General features: G+C 46.4%; 1 non-coding gene across 1 annotated transcript; it reads left to right on the top strand.

The window, feature by feature from the left end:
* The first annotated feature begins 13,301 nt into the window (after positions 1 to 13,301).
* Positions 13,302 to 13,374, top strand: trnav-aac (transfer RNA valine (anticodon AAC)). Its single transcript has one exon. It is a non-coding gene; the product is annotated as a tRNA-Val (tRNA).
* The last annotated feature ends 7,248 nt before the right edge of the window (positions 13,375 to 20,622 follow it).

The following is a 20,622-nucleotide window of genomic DNA, read 5'->3' as shown; positions in this document are numbered from 1 at the left end:
ACAGGTAAGCTATAAGTCTCCCACTGAAGTGCCCTCTGGTGCACAACTTCTAATAGTACAAGCAATAACCATGTAGGACACATGACAGGTGTCACTGTGGAACCGTTTCTCTCACTCAAATTTAGACACACGACCGTGGGCACCACGAGGTCTAGGTAGGTAGCCATTGACATTCAGGTTCATATATAAATATATATAAATATGTCGCATGTATCGTAACTGTTCCCTGGTGGTCAAGGAGTTAAGATCCAGCGCACTAACCTGGTTTCAATCCTCGATTAGTTCATCGCATAAAAATAATTGAGGTCTGTGAGACGATTAATAATTGCTGTAATCACCATGATTACCAATACTTTCTATGATAGACCGAGCACAGACTATCTTGCTTTTCCTGCCCTTTGCCAGGCACGTGTTCGTGGTTTAATTTTGTAAACTGAGTGAGTTCGCTGATCGCAGGGAGATGGTCGGAGCCTCTGTGGCCCCACTGTGAGGAATTGAACACGGTGGCTGGGTTATTGGTGACATTTCTGTAAAGGGCAGCGGAGGAGAAGGATTGAGAACTTTCAGTGTGGGACAGAAGTTGTTTAAGGTGAGCCAACACATTCCCGATCAGCACAGAGGGAGCTCACTGGTCATTGTTCTTTTGGATATTGTTCTTCCAGAATTAATATTTCCTTTGCTGTGTCAAAATAACCAAACCCTTGCTCCAAGGCCTGTCTCACTGTTTCCCGGTGTCAGGCAGAGATACGCGTGCTGCCCTCATTTGTTTCATGTGACAGGACACAAAAGTTCAAAATCAACCTGCAGGTGGCCACACATAGCACTGAATAGTCAGGATGGCCGAGCGGTCTAAAGTGTTGTGTTCAAGTCACTGTCTTCTCTGGAGATGTGGGTTTATGTCCCATTTCTTACATTTCATCATGAAGCGAAACCCATTTGTTTTGTCACCACCAACTCCTGAAAAGTGCCATTCAGCAGTCCACCTGCTCGCTGAACATTTCCGTCTGACCTGGTGCTGAAGTTTGTTCATTCTTTTGTAGACCATCAATCATATATTTTGCTCTAAGCATGTGAGGAACATTTATCCCGATCTCATTGGGTTTAATTTTGGTAATCTGCTGCTGAAAGTGAAGATGTTTCCGCAGTGTAACGGTTAACACGTTCGCCTCACACGCGAATGCAGCTCGGGGGAAAATATTTTCTGGAGCTTTCTTATGCATGTTCAGAGGAGAGTTTGTTCTTCTGTGAAAGGACAAGAGATCATAAGAATGTAATAATTCGGAACAGGAGTCAGGTATTCGGACCATTTTCAAGTTTTCAAGATCTTTCCGCCCGGTTTCGGACCGGGGACCTTTCGTGTGTGAAGCGAATGTGATAACTACGACACTACGGAAACACTGTGTTCGAATCTATCTGAGGATAAAACCACAGTTCGAAAGTACACAGCTAGCCGAGAATTCAGAAACTTGTTTTAAGAGAATGGAATAAGGGTGCTATATTTAGGAAGGTTGTAAGTGCCTTTTCCACGCCTCGGGAACCTTTTCCACGCCTCGCGAACCTACTATCAGCAAGGGCAGACATCGATGACGAGGTCCAACACCGCCTCCAGTGTGCCAGCACAGCCTTCGATCCCGTGAGGAGGAGAGTGTTTGAAGACCAGGATCTCAAATCTGGCACCATGCTTATGGTCTGCAGGGCGGTGGTGATACCTGCCCCGCGGTATGGCTCCAGACATGGGCTACATGCAGCAGACATCTCAAATCACTGGAGAATTACCACCAGGGCTGTCACCGCAAGATCATGCAAATCCCCTGGGAGGACAGACGCACCAACATCAGTGTTCTCGCTCAGGCCAACATCCCCATCATTGAAGCACTGATCAAACTTGTCAAGCTCCGCTGGACGGGCCACATTGCCCACATGCGCAACATGAGACTCCCTGAGCAAGCGCTCTACTCAGAACTCCGACATGTAAGCGAGCCACAGGTGGGCAGAGGAAACGTTTCCCGCACACCCTCAAAGTCTCCCTGATAAAATGCAACAGCCCCACCTGCACCTGGGAGTCCTTGTTCCCTGGGTTGAGCTGCCTGTGCTGCATGATCCGTGCCGAATCGATCATCCTCAGCCACGTGGTATGTCACAGCACGTTTGCACATTCACTGGAGGTACCCAATCGTTGTGCAGCCTTTGCACACGTAGTGCTTGAAACGACATTGATGGGCCCGAGGATTACCCCCGCAGCACCAACACAGTGCTAATAGATTCACATTCACCCCCGATAGCGCACTCTGAGTCATCACAGGTCTTGCAGCTACAGACGTATAGACCCTGCCATATGAAGTTCGGCCTGCTAGCGACATCATTTTATGCACAGTACTTGCCGGTGTACTTTGATGTTGAGAAGATATCTGTTTGGTGTTATCGTCCGTGACCATGCATGCCTGGGCGATCGCGATGGCCCTGCTCAGGTCTAGGGTTTCAGCAGCCAGCAGCTTTCGAAGAATGATCTCGTGGCTGATGCCCAGCACGTAAAAGTCTCACAGCATTTGCCCCAACGCAGCTCCAAAATAGCAAGGTCCCGCGAGGTGTCTCAGGTCGGTGACATAATCCGCCAGGTCCTGGTCCCGGAGCGATGGTGCATGTAAAAACGATATCTGGCCATGAGGATACTCTCTTTCGGCTTGAGGTTGTCCCAAACCAGTGTGCACAACTCTGAATATTCCTTCTCCGTTGGTTTTGTCGGTGTGAGCAGATTCTTGATGAGGGTGTATATTTTACGCCCACAGACAGTGAGGGGAACCGCCCTGTGCTTGGCCACGTTAGTGTCTCCTTCCAGATCGTTGGCCACAAAGTACTGGTCGAGCTGCTCTACAAAGGCTTCACAATCATCACCCTCTATGGATCTCTCTAATATTCCAACAGCAGCCATGGTTGTGTGAAGGTTCGTATTCTGTTACTCGTCGCCAATTGTTGTGTATCGAAGAACTCCCCGAGGCTGAGTACTGTGAGCTAAACTTAGTGTGACCTTAGTCTTCTTTATTACAACTCCAGAGTGCCTGAACAACATGGTAGCCAACCTTTCATACTGGCCCTGCACGTGTGGGCAGGTGACCATTAGGACTCCAAAAGTCGCGCCCTCTGCTGGCAAGTATTACAGAGTTACATACTTCACATAATTGTTATCGTTAAGAAGTTATAATTCCAATGAATGCCTGAATTATCCGAAAGGATCCTGGTTTGTAGGACAAGGCTACATATCAGGAAGGAGTGTCGTTAGATGACAAGGTATGTCGTTTTCTGATTATAAGTTTGGAGAATAAAAAGATTAAAGCTGGAAACACTGAGCAGGTCAGGCAGCATCAGTGGAGAGAGAAACAGAGTTAACATTTCAGGTTAATGACCTTCCATCAGAAGTTGGGCACTTGTGTTAGGTCATACTATTAAAAGTTTCAATTCTCACGTAGCAGGGATAAGGAAAATATATAAAATGTGGCATTTGGAACAGATATTTTAGAATCCGATTAATGTTTGATCAATTTGTGCACTGAGCAGGGAACTGGAACGTGTTTGAGTTCTTCGGCGAACATTCGCAAGGTTTGGGTGTAAGTACTGTTGTTAAGTGTATGTTTAATTGTTGTCTGCTTAATAACTCTGACATTTAATGTTGCGGACCCTATTATTGTACTGCGCGTTTTCCTGCTCTGTTTGGAGCACCGATCCCTTCAATGTGTCGCTTACAGGGACAGTTGGATTCACCGTTTCTATGTTTAGTGAAATTTCAAAGATTGAAAGCGGCGCACATCAACCTGGTCACCTACTCACTAACTGCTAGACGCTACTCCCGTGAGATGGAAGCCCAGTTGCTGTTTCAAGTTTGATTTCAGGTACAAGCAGAACTCATTCATAGAAAGTCCAAGTCCCTGAGATATCTGATTCTTTGCACCGAACTCCTTCGCAAAGTGCTGCGGTTCGTGTGGGGTGATTTGTGCACATATTTCCCCACACGACAACACTTCAAACATAACTCAACGGCTGGAAAGCGCTTTGGGGCGTCATGAGTTCCTGAAAGATGATGAAGAAATGCAAGTCCTTGTTTGCAAAAGTTCGATGCAATTTCAAAATTCGTGGGTAAACTGAGGGCTTGTCCAGGATTTGAACCCGGGACCTCTCGCAAATTTCAAGTAACAACCCAAAAGCGAAAATCATACCCCTAGACCAACGAGCCAGCTACTTGACAATTGTAGAGCTCAGGTGTAAATATTATTGAAGCATTTTCCGTGTGTTGCTATTCTTGATCGGAGGAGCACATGGGACGGAATCAGTGAATTAGCTTTTTCGACCTGTCTTATGAAGCACCGCACGATCCCACACCGACAGTCAATGAGCTGTTGGGACGTTTGTGTATCCAGGCTGCGGGTGGCCAACAGGCGCCTGGCTGCAATGAGCGATAAAATCCAGCGTTATCCAGAAGCCTGGCGTGCTCAGTCGGTTGAACATGAGACTATTAATTACAGGTTCGTGGGACTAAGCCCCATGTTGGGCGATTGCATTTCTTTTAATTTAATTTTGCTTTCATGGAAAATCATCATTAATTAACCCGCAATCTTCTTTTCCACAATTAAAGAAATGCTAACTGAATGAACTCCATAATTGAATCATTTCTTCTGTGCTCTGCAATTGAACTCTGAAACCATAAACCATTTTACACACTGTGCTTTCGGGGTCTGGGTCAAAATGATCATTGCTGGTAACAACAATCGGAGACTGTGGAAACATTCAGACTGACTTTAGAGAAAGGGTCTGGTTATTGTGAAACACCAAAGAAAATAGCAATTCTGGAAGAATAACATCGAAACGAAATGTGAGCTGACACCCAGAAAGAAGTGTTAAGGCAGAAGGTTAAATGCTGCATCCCTTTCTGCAAAACATTACTTTCAGAAACATTTCAGTGACCGAAACGGCACAAAACAAAAATGTTCCTTTCAAAATCATTAAACTCCCGAATTTCCATGCCCCGCGAATCTCCTGAATCATATGCCTCTAGTTTTGCCGACTCAATCCATGTCCCTTTGCAATGTTGTGCTCCCACCCACACTATGAAATGTGCCACTAACTTATCGAATCATGGAATGGTTACTGCACAGAAGGCCATTCGGCCCATCGAGCCCGTGCCCACTCTCAGCGAGTCCCACAACCCCCGCCCTTCCCCCATAGCCCTGCAATTGTTTTTCCTTCAGACACTTATCCAACTCCCGTCTGAAACATAAGATTGAGTCTTCCTCCACCGCCCTTTCTAGCCGTGCATTCCAGATCCTAACCACTCGCTGCTAAATGGCCAGCTCCTGTTACTATGTGTAAAGTCTGGGAAACACTAGATCAATTCCTGCCACACTCACAGCCTTCCGAAATATAGCACCGTCATTCTATTCTCGTAAAACCAGCTCCTGAAGTATCGGCCAGCTGTGTAGGTTAAAGCTCTGGTTATATACCTAAGATTGCTTTAACCACACCGTTTGTGTAGTGCAGCGGTTATTCGGTTTGCCTCACACGCGAAAGGTCCCCAGTTCGAGCCCGTGCAGAAACATTATTTTGAAGACTGTTTTTGCTGTGAAATAAATTGAACAAAAGTCGCCCCAGGTTCCTTGTCGCATGAGAACTGAACATGTTATACCAGTCTCCTAAATGCAGAGTGTGTAAAGTCAGATAGGGGAGAAAACTTCATCAATGATTCAAAATCCTTGAATGATTATATTTCAGTTATTGAAGTTTCCACTGACCCTCAGTAACAATTCTACAAAACAACGCTGGCGAGTAATGAATGAGGAATAAAACAAATAATCTTCACCCATCCATGTCTCACAGCCCCTGCCTCGGTTAATACCAGCAGATCTAAGCCGCATTTCAAACCCACAAACAACTCATTAGTTATTCGCTCTTCCCAGTTCCAGAGCTCAGAGGGTTGTTGTCCATCCCAAGGATGCAAGCTACCTCGGACCCGGGCCAAAGCTCCCCGTACACCGAGCACAAGCAGAGGAAAACCACGGGGGAGAGTATATCCTGATGTGAGGGGCTACAGGACACTCGGACCCTTTAATAATCTCTCACAGCTCATCTGAAAGCATCCGGAATGTGCCTGCCTCAACCGGGTGGCTACATTTGTTTATTTATAAAAAGAGAAGCAACTATCCTCATTCAGCAGATATAAGGCAAGATATCATCAAAAGAGGTTTTTGGACATTTTAAGTGATGTGTTTAATGCTTCAGTCCTTTTTGTGTTTAATACACACCGCCTCTCTGGCTGTGCCTGCACTGAGCTTACCTCTTGGTAAGGTTGTTCTGAACTTACAAAAGAGGGCACTTACTCCAGCCTAAGTTAGATTGTAGTAAGTTTTCACTGCCGAAACTTGCAAAACAGGCTTGAGTGGCTGGACACACCCTCTTTTGAAAATAAATACCTTACCTGAAGCCAACCTCAACTAACTCAGTTGAACTGAAGCAAACTAATATCCGAGAATTGCAATTTCTAACATTCTCCAAACTAAACTACTTGCTTCAAAAAACTAGGAGCAACTCCACCCGAAACTTTGGCCCTCAGTTTGGGACAGAAGTTGTTTAAGGTGAGCCAACACATTCCCGATCAGCACAGAGGGAGCTCAGTGGTCAGCTCCCCTCTGTTGGTGCTGTTGTACCAGATGTTTCTGGAAGGCAATAAACGGCAACGCCTCAGCGCGAATTCAACGGTGGGCACGAATGCTGGCATCCTACGACTATACCATAAGGCACAGACCAGGCACAGACAACTTTGCCGACGCGATCAGCAGGCTACCCCTGGCGACCACGGAAGGCTCTGACGAACCGGACTGTGAGATAGTCATGGCAATCAAAGCCTTTGAGTCCACAGGTTCGCCCATAACAGCTCACCAAATTAGAGCCTGGACGGCCAGCGACCCCACGTTATCCTTAGTAAAAAGATGTGTCCTAACCGGTGACTGGGCAGAGGCTCATGATGCCTACCCCGAGGAATTAAAACCCTTTCACAGGAGCATGCTTGAACTATCACTACAAGCAGACTGCCTGATGTGGCGCAGCTGAGTAGTCATGCCTCTGGGAGGCAGAGAGGCATTTGTCCGGGAGCTGCACCGCGAGCACTCGGGGATTGTTCTCATGAAGGCCATAGCCAGATCCCACGTCTGGTGGCCTGGTATCGACGCGGACTTGGAGCTCTACGTCCGAAGGTGCACTATTTGTGCCCAACTCAGCAATGCCCCCAGGGAGGCTCCACTGAGCACCTGGCCCTGGCCTACCAAACCGTGGCCGCGGGTGCACGTAGATTATGCGGGCCCATTCATGGGCAAAATATTCCTTGTAGTTGTAGATGCATTTTCAAAGTGGAAACAATGCACCATTTTAAACTCGAGCACAACATCCACCACTGTGGAGAACCACAGGTGAAAGGTCTCCGGTTTGCACGTGTAGAAACATTATTTTGGAGACTACTTTTGCTGTGAAATAAATTGAACAAAATTCTCCCCAGGTTCCTTGTCGCATGAGCAGTGAACATTTTAAACCAGTCTCCGAAATACAGACTGTGTAAAGTCAGATAGGGGAGAAAACTTAATCAATGATTCAAGCTCCTTAAATGATTAACATAAGAATATAAGAAATAGGAACAGGAGTCGGCCATTCGGCCCCTCGATCCTGCTCTGCCATTCAATAAGATCATGGCTGATCTGACCATGGACTTTGAGTTAAGGGACTCGGGGGCCTGTTCTCTCTCCTCTGAGAAGGTTCACGTTCTACAGTCCAGCCTCTAAAAGGCGCCACTCTATGCATAATACTTGCCGCGTTTGAGTCCTGAGGATGAGTCATCTGCCTGGAGCCACAGGTCGAATGCTTGGCTCACGGAGATGGCCGTCTGCAGTATGACTGTTGTATCCGCTGACAGTAGCTTATGAAGAAGGCCCTCTTGGCCGATTCCGATGACAAAGATATCCCGCAGTGCTTCGGTGAGGTGGTCACCAAAATCCCACGGTGCCGCCAGCCTCCTGAGGGCTGCAGCATATTTCGTGATCTCCTGGCCTTCGGGCCGTCGGTGTGAATAAAACCGCTGTCTGGCTTTGAGGATGCTCTCTTTGGGATTGAGTTGTTCTTGGATCAGTGTTACAAGCTCCTCGTATGTCTTGGTCGTTGTCTTCGCTGGTGCCAGCAAGTCCCTGACGAGTCCATAGACGGTGGGCCCACAACTGGTTAGCAAGATAGCTCTGCACGTATCAGCCAGTGTGGCCGGGTTGTCACCTGCCAGGTCGTTTGCTGTGAAGAAATGGTCGAGCCTCTCCACAAAGGCTTCACAATCATCACCATCAGCGAACTGCTGCAACGTACCAAGGTCAGCCATTTTCGTGTGAAGGTCCGTAATCTCGTCGCCAATTGTTATACCTTCAGATGCTCTGATGATGACTCCACGAGACAATGTGTCATGCTTGAACTGTAGTGACCTAATTCCTTTATTGATAACCACAGAGTGAGGATCACACCTGGTGGACTGCCTTTTGCACTCGGCCAGGCACACCTGTGCAGGTAAGCTGCAAGTCTCCCACTGCAGTGCCCTCTGGTGCACACCTTGAAACCATGTAGAACACATGAAAGGTGTCATTGTGGAACAATTTCTCTCACTCAATGTTAGACACACGACCGTGGGCACCACGAGCTCTAGTTAGCTAGCCATTGACATTCATATATAAATATATATAAATATATCGACATGTATCATAACTGTTCCCTGCTGGTCAAGGGGTTAAGATCTGGCGCACTAACCTGGTTTCAATCCTCGATCAATGCATCGCATAAAAATAATTGAGGTCTGTGAGACGATTAATAATTGCTTTAATCACCATGAATACCAATACTTTCTGTGATAGACCGAGCTTACAGACTATCTGGCTTCTCCTGCCCTTTGCCAGGCACGTGTTCGGGGTTTAATTTTGTAAAGTGGGTGAGTTCGCTAATCGCGGGGAGACGGTAGGAGCCTCTGTGGCCCCACTGTGAGGATGTGGAAGTGAACACGGTGGCTGGGTGATTGGTGACATTTCTGTAAAGGGCAGCGGAGGAGAAGGATTGAGAACTTTCAGTGTGGGCCAGGAGTTGTTTGAGGTGAGACAACACATTCCCGATCAGCACAGAGGGAGCTCACTGGTCAGCTCCCCTCTGTTGGAGGCGTTGTACCAGAGGTTTATGTAGTGTAGTGGTTATCACGTTTGCTTTATATGTAAAAGGGCCATGGTTCGATCCTGGGCAGAAACATTATGTTTGAACTTTCTGTGGATGAACAATCGGATGCGAGTTTCGTCTCGCTGCAAATGCTGCCTGACCTGCTGAGATTTCCAGCGTTTGCTGTTTTTATTTGTTATTTATTCTTCTGGCACAAGGGCTCCCTTATTCCTTAATTGCTTTTTATTTCACTTCAATAAATAGAAAACTTTGAGTGAGAGAAAACGGATCCACCGAGGACCTTTCGCGTGTGAGACCAACGTGATATCCGCTACACTGCAGCCAATCAAAGGGCGAGAAACCACTGAATTTCAAGGATGAGCTGACAAATATCAGGGGCAGTGCAGTCTGGTCAATGTCAAAACCTCCTTTCTTATTCAGCAGTGGCATGAATGGGAGTCAGACGTCACAAAGTTTAATTAAAGACACAAATACAAGTAACACTTGCAAATCTTATCAGTGTAAAATTATTTCACTTTATTTGAAATCCTACTGCGTTGAATCTGAAAATACGCACAGTGGGATTTTATCTTCAGTACTGATTGTATTTTGTGTGCACGGTAGGAATAACCGGTGCTGTTAAATTTGATAAAAGTTGCCCCTGATTCGTGGTGTCATCGGCAATGAAGACTTTGAACCAGAAAGCTAATATACAGTTAGTAAAATGGGGTATGGTTTAACAGTTAACATGCAAAGCACAGGACAAATGATTGAAGTATGGAGTGTCCCTGAGTTAGCATTTGTTTGATTGTGCAAAAGAAGGTGAGGGGTTAATTAATGATGCTTTCCTGTGAAAGCAAGAGAAAAGTTTTCGAACAAACCATCCGGTGACTGTCAGGTGACCGCTGCTTGTGATACCTGGTGGGAATGGGCGGGATTTTAAAGCCCCTTGTATTGCAGAACCTTCATATAGCCGAACATCTCTTAACTATTGTGGTGCAATGGCAGTGCGTCTGACTCTAGATCAAAGGGTTGCTTGTTCAAATCATGTCGGGATCACTGTTCTTTTAGCAAATGCTGTTTCACAATAACCAGACTCTTGCTGCAATGTCTGTCTCACTGGTTGGCAGTGGTCGGGTTGGGGACAGCATCAAACAAGAAAGAAGGGATGTGTGCAGTGGTGGGACAGCAGTTATCATGGGTGACTTTAATCGACATAGTGATTGGGCTAACCACATGGTAGCAATTTGGTGGAGGAGGATTTCATGGAGTGTATTATGGATGGTTTTCACAACCAAGAAGAGAGCTGGCCATCCTTGACTGGGTGATGTGTAATGAGAAGGGACTAATTAGCAATCGATTTGTGCGAGGCCCCTTGGGCAAGAGCAACATAATATGGTAGAATTCTTCATTAAGATGGAGAGTGTCACAGTTAATTCAGAAACTTGGGTCCTGAACTTAAGGAAAGGTAACTTTGACGGTATGATGTGTGAATTGGCTAGAATAGACTGGCCAAGGATACTTAAAGGGTTGACGGTGGATAGGAAATTGCAAACATTTAAAGATCACACGGGTGAATTCAGCAATTGCACATCCCTGTCTGGAGTAAAAATAGAACGGAGAACGTTGCTCAACCGTGGCTAACAAGGGGAATTAAGAATAGTGTTAAAACCAAGGAAGAGGCTGATAAATTGCCCAGAAAAAGGAATAAACCTGAGGACTGGACAAATTTAGAATTCAACAGAGGAGGACTAAGGGTTTCTTTAGGAGGGTGAAAATGTATTGTGAGAGGAAGCTTGCTTGGAACATAAAAACTGACTGCAAAAGCTTCTGTAGATATGTGAAGAGAAAAAGATTAGTGAAGACAACTGTAGGTCCCTTGCAGTCGGATTCAGGTGAATTTATAATGGGTAACAAAGAGATGGCAGACCAATTGAACAAATACTTCAGTTTTGTCTTCACGAAGGAAGACGCGAATAGCCTTCCAAAAGTTCTGGGGGACCGAGGGTCTAGTGAGAATGAGAAACTGAAGGATATCCTTATGAGGTGGGAAATTGATGGGATTGAAGGATGATAAATCCCTGGGGCCTGATAGACTACATCCAAGAGTACTTAAGGAAGTCGCACTAGAAATGGTGAATGCATTGGTGCTCATTTTCCAACAGTCTATTGACTCGGGATCAGTTCCTATGGACTGGAGGTTAGCTAATGTAAAACCACTTTTAGAGAAGGGAGGAGAGAGAAAGCGAGTAATTATAGACCGGTTAGCCTGACATCAGTCATGGGGAGAAAGTTGGAATCAATTATTAAGGATGAAACAGGAGCGCATTTGGAAAGCAGTGACAGGATCGGTCCAAGTCAGCATGGATTTGTGAAAGGGATGGATTTATGCTTGACAAATATTCTGGAATTTTTGAGGATATAACTAGGAGGGTGGACAAGGGAGAACCAGTGGATGTGGTGTATTTGGACTTTTAAAAGGCTTTTGACAAGGGTCCACACAAGAGATTGGTGTGCAAAATCAAAGCACATGGTATTGGTGGTAATATACTGACGTGGATAGAGAACTGGTTGGCAGACAGGAAGCAGAGAGTCGGGATAAAAGGGTCCTTTTCAAAATGGCAGGCAGTGACTAGTGGAGTGCCGCAGGGATCAGTGCTGGGACCCCAGCTCTTTACAATGTACATCAATGATTTGGATGAACGAATTGAGTGTAATATCTCCATGTTTGCAGATGAAACTAAACTGGGTGGCGGTGTGAGCTGTGAGGGGGACGCTAAGAGACTGCAGGGTGACTTGAACAGGTTAGCTGAGTGGGAAAATTCACGGCAGATGCAGTATAATGTGGATAAATGTGAGGTTATCCACTTTGGGGGCAAAAACGTGAAGACAGAATATTATCTGAATGGTGGCAGATTAGGAAAAGGGGAGGTGCAATGAGACCTGGGTGTCATGGTTCATCAGTCACTGAAAGTTGGCATACAGGTACAGCAGGCAGGAAAAAGGTAAATGGTGTGGTGGCCTTCATAGCTAGGTGATTTTAGTATAGGAGCAGGGAAGTCTTACTGCAGTTGTGCAGGGCCTTGGTGAGGCCTCACCTGGAATATTGTTTTCAATTTTGGTCTCCTAATCTGAGGAAGGACGTTCTTGCTATTGAGGGAGTTCAGCGAAGGTTCAGCAGACTGATTCCCGGGATGGCTGGACTGACATCTGAGAAGAGATTGGATCAACTGGGCCTTTAGACATTGGAGTTTAGAAGGATGAGAGGGGATCTCATCGAAACATACAAGATTCTGATGGGACAGGACTGGGTAGATGTGGGTAGATTGTACCCGATGTTGGAGAAGTTGGAGCAGGCTCAAGGTAAAGATGACCCACTCCTGTTCCTAATTCTTATATTCTTATGTTCTTATAGCAATTCTGGAAGAATAACATTGAATCCAAATGTGACTTGACACCCAGAAAGAAGTGTTAAGGCAGAAGGTTAAATGCTGGATCCCTTTCTGGGAAAAAAATCCTTTCACAAACATTTCTCTGACCGAAAAGGCACAAAACAAAAATTTCCTTTCAAAGTCATTAAACTCCCGAATTTCCGTGCCCTGCGAATCTCCTGAATCAGATGCCTCCAGTTTTGCCGACTCAATCGATGTCCATTTGCAATGTTCTGCTTCCACCCACACGAGGAAATATGCCACTAACTTATCGAATCATGGAATTATTACAGCACGGAAGGCCATTCGGCCCGTCGAGACCGTACCGACTCTCAGCGAGTCCCACTCCCCCGCCCTTTGCCCATAGCCTTGCAATTGTTTTTCCTTCAGACACTTATCCAACTCCCATCTGAAAGATAAGATTGAGTCTGTCTCCACCGCCCTTGCAAGCCGTGCATTCCAGATCCTAACCACACGCTGCTAAATGGCCAGCTCCTGTTCCTATGTGTAAAACCTGGGAAACACGAGATCAATTCCTGCCACACTCACAGCCTTCCGAAATATAGCACCTTAATTTTTTCTCTTAAAACCAGCTCCTGAAGTATCGGCCAGCTGTGTAGGATAAAGCTCTGGTTATGTTCCTAGCATTGCGTCAATCGCAGTGTTTTTGTAGTGTAGTGGTTATCACGTTCGCCTAACACGCGAAAGGTCCCCCGTTCGAAACCGGGTGGGAACATTTTGAACATTGTTCAATTAAATATTAGAAAAAATGGAATAATTGACATTAATGGTTCAATATTAACAAAGTTGTTTCTGCTGATGTTAATAACACTTCAACTAGGCTGGAGTTTAATATTTTGATATTTCAAATAACAGTGTTGATATTTAATGTCTCCATGATTAGAGAGACTGTTTGATTTTCTGTTTCTGACTGCTCCATTTTTGATCGGGGCGGAGGAGCGGTGAGAGATCGGGGCCCAGGAGCGTCGTGATCGGGGCTCAGGAGAGGCGAGGGCCCAGGAACAGCACGGGCCAGCCCACACTGCGATCGATGGATAGTCGGCGCATGTGTACACACTACGTCCATGTAGCAGAGCTTGGTGTAATCCTTGCCACTGGATCAAGACCTAGCTCTGTCAAGCTCGTGTGGTGGTTGGTGTGCAACGGTCACCCCACGTTAAAACATTCCACCCACAGGCATCTTCCACCCTTCAGCATGTAGTTCTCGACCTAGATTGTCAGGTCTCTCATCGAAACACCTGTAAACTTATCCCTTTTTAGTCTGGAAACAAGTCATCCTCGATACGAGGGACTGCCTAATACTATACTATTAACAAAATGCAGTGTCTCACAGCCCTGTTAAATTGGCTGGTTTCTCTGTACAGTTCTGTACAGACTCAAACTCTACACAGTGTCTCTCACTCCCTCCCGTTTACAGCCCTGACGGTGTCGAAAGGCCCTCTCAAAGCTGCACGTTCCGGCTGCATTCAGTTGAGTTGGGAGAGATTATTAAAGAATCCTGCATCTCCGCCTCGCTTCACAACAGCAGATCGAAGCCGCAAACAACCCATCGACTAATCGCTCGTCCCCAGCTCCAGAGTGAGTGAGGCCGGGACTGTCATGTATTCAACCAGCATTGTAACCCATGTACAATCTGACCGATGTTGGACACTGTGAGAACAATGACCACTAGGTGGTGAACTTGTGGAAGAAACTCCTAACCTGGACCTTCAGGTATAAAAGGGGAAGCTCCACCCACTTCCATCACTTGAGTGCTAAGGAATAAAGGACAGGTCATAGACTGACCTTCTCTGAAGCATGGTCCTCGTGTGCATTTACACTCTATAGTAAGGACGTGTTAATGGCGACGTGAAACTGGGATTTAAACCACGCGAGCATGATCACTAGCAGAACAGGCGAGAGGTACTGTGTTAAGCAATGGTTGGGACAGAGATTCAACATTGTTAAAGCATCACACAGTTCTCCAGGCAGCCAAGGGCAGTCAGGCATGCCCCAATATGTAGCCGAACCCAGAGGGGGAGTTCGACAGTGACAATGGCAAACTGAACGGCAATTCACGTCATTGCAAGGGACAATGCGGCCTCTAATGGGGCCATCAACACCTGTTAATGGTGCACTGAAGGACAATCCCGGGGCAGTCAGTGACGATCGACTGGCAAGAGACCTTTTGTTTCCAACAGCAGCTCATGTTGGAGGCGTGGAGGCACACACTCAGCCGGAGTTTGCAGAGATGAGCAAAATACCTACAGAAATTGCAGAAATGGACACTGGGGGAAATCGCTGGAAGGTGAAGTTCAGTTCGTTCATGTGGAGCACGTATACAGTTCATGCACCAGGACGCCACCGATAATGATAAAATTCTCCTCAATGGCATCCCAGTATCAGTGGAGCTAGACACGTGGGCCAGCCAGTCCCTGATGGTTATCAAATAGTTCGAAAAGTTGTGGGCGTCGAAGGCCTGGAGGCCAAAATTATTGCCGATTGACGCACAGCTACGAACGTACACAAAGGAGATCATTCAGGTGCTAGGCAGCGCCACGGTAGTCGTGACCCACAAAGTTGGCTTGCTGTCATGAACTGGAAATGGGGCGATCTCAATGCAATTTCCTCTGTGGAGCAAGTATCATGCTCACAGATCCTCGACAAATTTGACTCATTATTTCAACCCGGCATTGGCACTTTCATGGGGGTCAAGGTAGTGATTCACATAAATCCGGACGCCAGGCCAGTACACCACAAGGCCAGGGCGGAGCCGTATGTGATGCGGGAAAAGATAGAAGGCGAATTGGACCGCCTGCTAAGGGAAGGCATCACCTTGCCAGTTGAATTCAGTGACTGAGCGAGCCCGATTGTGCCGCTGCTCAAGGCGGATGGGTCGGTCAGGATATGTGGTGATTACAAGGCAACCATCAATCGGGTGTCACTCCAAGACCAGTACCCGCTACTGAGAGCGGAGGATCTCTTTGCGACGCTATCCGGTGGCAAACTCTTTTCAAAATTAGACCTGACCTCAGCTTACATGACCCAGGAGCTGGCGAGTGAGTCGAAGAAGCTGACCACCATCACGACACACAAGGGGTTGTTTGAGTACAACAGATGTCCGTTCGGGATTCGCTCGGTTGCCGCCATCTTCCAATGAAATATGAAAAGTCTCCTCAAGTCGATTCCAGGGACGGTGGTTTTTCAGGACGAAGTCTTCATTACGGTTTACGATACTGAAGAACACCTCCACAACCTAGAGGAGGTGCTACGCAGACTGGACCGGATCGGGCTGCGACTGAAAAAAGCAAAGTGAGTCTTCATAGCTCCAGAGGTAGAATTCCTGGGAAGGAGGGTAGCAGCAGACGGGATCAGCCCTACTGCCTCCAAAACGGAAGCGATCCGGAGAGCACCCAGACCCCGTAACACGACGGAGCTGCATTCGTTCCTGTGGCTCCTGAACTATTTTGGTAACTTTCTTCCCAAATTGAGCAAGCTGCTAGAGCCGCTACACGTGCTCCTACGCAAAGGTCGCGAAAGTGTCTGGGGGGACAGCCAGGAAAGGACTTTTAATAGAGCTCGCAATTTGTTATGTTCCAACACTCTGTTAACGCTATATGACCTATGTAAGAAACTTGTATAACGATGCGTCGTTCTATGGAGTCGGGTGTGTGTTGCAGCATGTCAATGCCAAATGTCATTTACAGCCGCTAGCTTAGGCCTCCAGATGTCTGTCCCAGGCAGAAAGGGGTTATGGGATGGTAGAACAGGAGGCGCTCGCATGTGTATATGCAGTAAAGGAAATGCACCAATACCTGTTTGGCAGGAAATTTGAGCTGGAGCCAGATCACAAACCCCTAACGTCCCTTTTGGCCGACAACAAGGCCATAAATGCAAATGCATCGGCCCGCATACAGAGGTGGGCACTCACGTTAGCCGCCTATGACTACACAATTCGGACAGACCGGGCACCGAAAACTGCGCCGATGCACTTAGCAGGCTCCCACTAGCCACCACTGAGGGGGCTACGGAGCATGGTGCTGAGATGGTCATGGCTGTTGAAGCTTTCGGAAGTGAAGGCTCACCCTTGACAGCCCGTCAGATTAATGCCTGGAGAAATAGAGACCCGCTATTGTCTCAAGTCAAGAAATGCGTCCTGAATGGGGACTGGGCAGCCACGTACAGGGCATGTCGTGAGGAAGTTAAACTATTTCACAGGCGCAGGGATGAACTCTCGATTCAGGCCGATTGCCGACTGTGGGGAAACCGCGCAGAAACCAGATGGGCAGAGAGGTGTTCATCAGAGAACTCCACAATGAACACCCGGGCATTGTCATGAGGAAGGCAATTGCCAAGTCACACATTTGGTGTCCAGGGAAAGACGCAGATCTGGAACTTTGTGTTCGCAGGTGCAACACGTTTGCCCAGCTGGGTAATGCGCCCAGGGAAGCCCCCCTTAGCCCCTAGTCCTGGCCCACCAAGCATTGGGCACGCATCCATGAGGACTACGCAGGTCCTTTCAAAAATGTTTTTGGTTGTAGTAGACGCCTACTCCATAAGAAACATAAGAAACTTATGAATTAGGAACAGTAGTCGACCATCTACCCCCTCGAGCCTGCTCCGCCATTCAACAAGATTATGGCTGATCTGGCCGTGGACTCAGCTCCACTTACCCACCCGCTCCCCGTAACCCTTAATTCCCTTAGTTGTTTAACATCTATCTATCTGTGACTTGAATACATTCAATGATCTCGCCTCAACTGCTTCCTTGGGCAGATAATTCCACAGATTCACAAATCTCTGGGAGAAGAAATTGCTTCTCAACTCGGTTCTAAATTGGCTCCCCCGTATTTTGAGGCTGTGCCCCCTAGTTCAAGTCTCCCCTACCAGTGGAAACAACATATCTGTCTCTATCTTGTCTATGCCTTTCATTATTTTAAATGTTTCTATGAGATCACCCCTCATCCTTCTGAACTCCACCGAGGAAAGACCCAGTCTCCTCAATCTATCATCATAAGATAACCCCCTCATCTGCGGAATCAGCCAAGTGAATCGTCTCTGTATCCCCTCCAAAGCCAGTATATCCTTCCTTAAGTAGGGTGACCAAAACTGCACGCAGTACTCCAGGTGCGGCCTCACCAATACCCTATACAGTTGCAGCAGGACATCCCTGCTTTTGTACTCCATCCCTCTCGCAATGAAGGCGAACATTCCATTCACCTTCCTGATTACCTGCTGCACCTGCAAACTAACTTTTGGAGAGTTTCATGCACAAGGACCCCCAGGTCCCTCTGCACTGCAGCATGTTGTAATTTCTCCCTATTCAAATAATATTGTCTTTTACAGTTTTTTTTTCCCAAGGTGGATGACCTCACACTTTCCGGCATTGTATTTCATCTGCCAAACCTTAGCCCATTCGCTTAACCTATCCAAATCTCTTTGCAGCCTCTCTGTGTCCTCTACACAACCCGCTTTCCCACTAATCTTTGTGTCATCTGCAAATTCTTTTACACTACACTCTATGTATATTGCAAACAATTGTGGTCCCAGCACCAATCCCTGTGGCACACCATTAACCACCGATTTCTAACCTGAAAAGCACCCATTTTTCCCGACTCTCTGCTTTCTGTTCGCCAGCCAAATCTCGATTCATGCTAATACATATCCTCTGACTCCGCGTACCTCTATCTTCGGAAGTAACCTTTTGTGTGGTACCTTATCGAATGCCTTTTGGAATCTAAATACACCACATCCATCGGTACACCTCTATCCACCATGCTCGTTATATCCTCAAAGAATTCCAGTAAATTAGTTAAACATGATTTCCCCTTCATGAATCCATGCTGTGTCTGCTTGATTGCACTAAGCCTATCTAGATGTCCCGCTATTTCTTCCTCAATGATAGTTTCAAACATTTTCCCCACTACAGATGTTAAACTAACCGGCCTATTGTTACCTGCCTTTTGTCTGCCCCCTTTTTTAAACAGAGGCGTTACATTAGCTGCTTTCCAAGCCGCTGGTACCTCCCCAGAATCCAGAGAAGTTTGGAAGATTATAACGAATGCATCTGCAAAAACTTCCGCCATCTCTTTTAATACCCTGGGATGCATTTCATCAGGACCAGGGAACTTGTCTACCTTGAGTCCCATTAGCCTGTCCAGCACGACCCACCTAGTGATAGCGATTGTCTCAAGGTCCTCCCTTCCCACATTCCTGTGACCAGCAATTTCTGGCATGGTTTTTGTGTCTCCCACTGTGAAGACCGAAGCAAAATAATTGTTTAAGATCTCAGACATTTCCACATTTCCCATTATTAAATCCCCCTTCTCATCTTCTGAGGGACCAACATTTACTTTAGTCACTCTTTGCCGTTTTATATATCGGTAAAAACTTTTACTATCTGTTTTTATGTTTTGCACAATTTTAATTTCGTAATCTATCTTTCCTTTCTTTATTGCTTTCAAGTCATTGTTTGCTGTCGTTTATAATTTTCCCAATCTTCTAGTTTCCCACTAACCTTGGCCACTTTATACGCATTGGTTTTTAATTTGATACTCTCCTTTATTTCCTTCGTTATCCACGGCAAGTTATCCCTTCTCTTACTGCCCTTCTTTTTCACTGGAATATATTTTTGTTGTGCTCTATGAAAGAGCTCATTAAAAGTCCTCTGCTGTACCTCAATTGTGCCACCGTTTAGTCTGTGTTCCCAGTCTACTTTAGCCAACTCTGCCCTCATCCCACTATAGTCCCCTTTGTTGCAGCATTGTATGCTCGTTTGCGACACTACTTCCTCACTCTCAATCTATATTACAAATTCAACCATACTGTGATCACTCATTCCGAGAGATATTTTACGAGGAGATCGTTTATTATTCCTGTCTCATTGCACAGGACCAGATCTAAGATAGCTTGCTCCCTTGTAGGTTCTGTAACATATTGTTCTCAGAAACAATCCTGTATGCATTCTATGAATTCCTCCTCCAGGCTACCCCGTGCGATTTGATTTGACCAATGTAGGTTAAAATCCCCCATGATTACAGCCGTTCCTTTTTCACATGCCTCCATTATTCCCTTGATTATTGCCCACCCCACCGTCAAGTTATTATTTGGGCGCCTATAAACTACACGCACCAGTGACTTTTTCCCCTTACGATCTCTCATCTCCACCCACAATGATTCAACATTTTGTTCATTACAGCCAATATCATTTCTCACAACTGCCCTGATATCATCCTTTATTAACAGAGCTACGCCACCTCCTTTCCCTTCTTGTCTATCTTTCCGAATTGTCAGCTACCCCTGTATGTTTAATTCCCAGTCTTCGCCACCCTGCAACCAAGTTTCTGTAATGGCCACCAAATCATACCCATTTGTCATGATTTGTGCCGTCAACTCATGTACTTTATTTTGAATGCTGTGTGCGTTTAGGTAAAGTATTTAATACTAGTTTTAATCCATGATTTTTAGTTTTGACCCCTCCTGCAGCCCCTTTATATTCAGACATATTGTCCCTTCCAATTACCTTGTGGTTTACACTTACCCCAGTGCTACTCTGCTCTGTTGCCTCCTGCCTTTTGCATTCTTTCTTGGGATCCTGTTTATCTGCGCTCTCACCCACTCTAACTAGCTCAGAGCCCTCTCCTGCGTTCTGAGTACTCCTCGCATTGAGGCACCGAGCTTTCAGTCTTGCCTTTTTATTACACTTTGAGCCTTTAGAATTTTGATGTACAGTGGCTATTTTTGGTTTTTGCCTTGGGTTTCTCTGCCCTCCACATTTACTCATCTCCTTTCTTTCTTTTGTATCTGTCTCCATTTTGTTTCCCTCTTTCTCCCTGCATTGGTTCCCATCCCCCTGCCATATTAGTTTAACTCCTTCCCAACAGCACTAGCAAACACTCCCCCCGAAGGACTTTGGTTCCGGACCTGCACAGGTACAGACCGTCTGGTTTGTACTGGTCCCACCTCCCTCAGAACCGGTTCCAAT

This window comes from Pristiophorus japonicus, unplaced genomic scaffold, assembly GCF_044704955.1.
Source record: "Pristiophorus japonicus isolate sPriJap1 unplaced genomic scaffold, sPriJap1.hap1 HAP1_SCAFFOLD_47, whole genome shotgun sequence".
In the NCBI taxonomy this organism is placed as follows: domain Eukaryota; kingdom Metazoa; phylum Chordata; class Chondrichthyes; family Pristiophoridae; genus Pristiophorus; species Pristiophorus japonicus.
The sequence above is the reverse complement of the archived record's forward strand: the minus strand, read 5'-3'. Positions and strand labels throughout refer to the sequence as shown.